Below are 3,359 nucleotides of genomic sequence, written 5' to 3'. Positions count from 1 at the left end.
ATTCCACTGAATCATTCTGTTTAATTAACAGGACACAGTGTTACTACAATGAGTAGCAAATCTGTCCAGGGGACTTCAAAACATTTTTGACTGTATAGGTTCAATTTGATTGCCAGTTTACTGTAACTTTGTTAAACTTAAAACCAATTTTATTAAAATTAGTAACAGTCATTAGCCTAACAAAAACATTGGTACGTAAAGCAAAACACAGACAGTTGTTTTCACTTGCTTTATGATGTCCTTGTGGATTACAGTATTATTCTAGATATATTTTAAGTGGTGAGATATTTTTCTCTCTAGCCTTGCTGAGTTCAAGAGAGAAGGAAATTTGATTAAAAAATCTCAGAGAAGATACCTGTACATTAAAGTTTTCTTCAGATGGGTACTGTTTCAGATACTAGTGCGCACTTTGGAAAGTGTGAAAATGGGCCACTTTTATCATGTTTTCATGATCCCAGATAATTTAAGTACTTGCACAAGCAAATAATGTCCTATATCTCAAAATATGCTTTGTTTAATTCTCAATGCAACAGAACCATAGTTTCTCTTTTCATTCACATCCTGGTATGTATTCCATTGAAATTAAAAAAATATGTCATTGGCTTCACTGAGCTATGGGCGAGTCTTCAAAGACATTTTTAAACATAGGAATACTATATATACCAATTGGCTTACTGGTTTTAAAAATGTACTTACTTAGCTTCCAGAACAAAAGATATACATATGTTGTGGCACTGTCCAGAAGAAAAAGATAATCACAGCTTTACAATATTTTCTACAACAATTACAAGAATATACAGAGAAGAAAGTGGATCAGATCAATAAGGATCTGCTTTAGGACTTAAAAGAGATGAGTTCAAGGCCTTGCTTTACCACAGACTTCTTATGTGATCTTATGCCACTGACCTTCGGTGTTTCTGCTCTCCTGTTGGAAAGAAAAGCGCTCAATATTTATAAAATTAAAATGATAAAAGTATTTATTTTTAATGTAGCGTACTCTGATGGTGTGCTGCAAGAAACACTTAGAGTGGGGTGGAAACATAGACATAAAAGACATCTGCCTACACCAGCCAACATTTTTTTGTACCGAAACAATCACAGTTCTACAACCTGTATTGTTTATGCCAGAGCTCTGGGAGCCATGTCTGGTTCTAGCTTCTGGGCAGCAGAAATAATTATGGCAAAGAAGGAGGACCTTCCTACCTCTTGTGAAGAAGCAGAAAGGCTGGTGCCAGCTGTAAGTGATAGTACCATCCTTTACCCTTTCTTGTATATTTGCTATGCCAAGAGTGGCAAAACCCAACAACATCGTCTTCCTCTGCATGGCAAGATTAAATTTTTCCTACTTTGCTGAGAAAGCCTGGAGAGATTTCGAGAATGATGCAACCTGGGAAGAAAATTTTTGAACTAGTTCTCTTGTGTATGTCAACACTTCTTTGCTGAAATGTTTTAAAAATTAAATTCATGTGAAATATAGAATTAAGTATAATTTCTGTAATGATTTCAGACACACAGCAGTCAGGATATTTAATGAGTTATTGGGATCCTCTACTGCTAAGTCCTTAAATATCAAGACTCATGTCACAAATGTGGGTAGCACAAATATATAGGTTTTAATTACATGAAATAGGACAATACTATCTCAGTTTTACATAAATGAATTTTCCACTGGTAACAATTTTGCTGGTGGTGTTTAATGCTAGCTACATGGGTAAGTATTTTACTGAAACAGGGGCTAAGAAAGATTCAGTAAAAAAAAATCTTCTTAGCTTGGACAGGCTCTTCTTCTGATCTGTCCCTGGTCTTGGTCCTGAACATTTGCAGTTGATGAGTTCACCATTCTATCCTTAGCTGGAACCAGCCCTCCTCTGGAGTGGCAAATCGGAAGTTACGCAACTTGAAGAAGAAATTAAACATGCAAGAGTTCTAGAACACCTAGGCAATAATGAAAATGGGCACCAACATTATCACCGTATATGCCAGCACCAGATTTTTCTCTGTAGAATTTACTACAAATAAAAGCTGATTAGTGTGGGTTCATTCAGAAGGTGTCTACCTCATCAGGCTCTACAGAGAATTCAGTCACAAGGAGTTTGTGACTCACAAATAGCAATGGGCATGAAGTGAATCAATGATTGCTCACTTAAAAGTTCGTAAAAGTTTATTTGTCTCTGGTGTTTAGTTCTCTTGAATAGTCAGAGTAAATTGATTCATTAACTTATGGTTTTGTCCTAGCATCAAACATGTACCTCCCTGTAATAATCTTACAGTGAATTTTACTTGTTTTTTTGCATGTTTATCTAAGTTGCTAGCATCCCTTCATTTGTATGTTTCAATATTGTAAGAATGTTTTATAGAAGTAGTCATATACTGTGTTACATACAATATCACTGGATTCTTAAGATAGAATCAGGGTGCATCTTTTTCTTTTAGGCATATTATGATAATATATTGATGTTTGCAATAATTGCAACAGCCTGGCTTGGCTGAAATTTTCACAAATGAACAGGGAGCAATAATCAACATTAACCAGAAAACCATGACTCACTAAAGGAAAGAATCAGCCAAGGATGCAGCATGTCCAGACAGTGCAGACTACCCAAGTGATTTTATTTCAATGCCAGCATATTCAAAATTGGTTTATTTTTTATTTGGTCAATCTCAACATAACTTATTAGCCTTGAAATTTGCCAGTGAAGACCTAACTCTTGAGAGAGTCATTGAACAAGGAATGGAACAAAACTTTATTATCTAAAATAAATAATTAAGAAGTTAAATTAGGGAAAGATCTCAAGCATATTACTACACTTTATATGCTGTCTTTTTTTAAGGCAACTCTAACGTGTATGTAGGTTGGTATCTTTCCATATCCATTTAAATAGAAAGAGCTCTCAACTTTTTACATATGAGCCAACAGTTTCTAGCATGGAACTACCTTTGATATATGTAGCAGCCAAATCTCTGTCTTCCAGACAGTCTGTTCCTGTTCCTGCATGAAGAACCATGGGGGTCTCATGTGGGAGAGTCTCCTGTGCTGTTGAAACTCCCCCTGCTGACAATATTCAACCAGGAAAATCAATTGTGAGGGCTGGAGGGAACAGTGGAAAGGAAAAAACACTTTGAGAGAGTTCATGGAAGAAGAAATAGAAACAGAAGAAACAATTGTGTGCAAAGAAATGGACAAAATCAAGGACTCCATAATCACCAACCCACATGGCCCTAGGGGATGTGTGTTGGAAAACTGATCTTTCTAATCAGCAGGGTAGGAAGGCTGCAAAAGCTGTGATGGTTTTGAAGTTTATCTTATTTACATTTGCACTTTAAACATTTTTTGGGGGAAGAACTTACATGGTGAACCT

Source organism: Heliangelus exortis, chromosome 4 (genome assembly GCF_036169615.1).
Source record: "Heliangelus exortis chromosome 4, bHelExo1.hap1, whole genome shotgun sequence".
NCBI lineage: Eukaryota > Metazoa > Chordata > Aves > Apodiformes > Trochilidae > Heliangelus > Heliangelus exortis.
Note: the sequence above shows the minus strand (reverse complement) of the source record.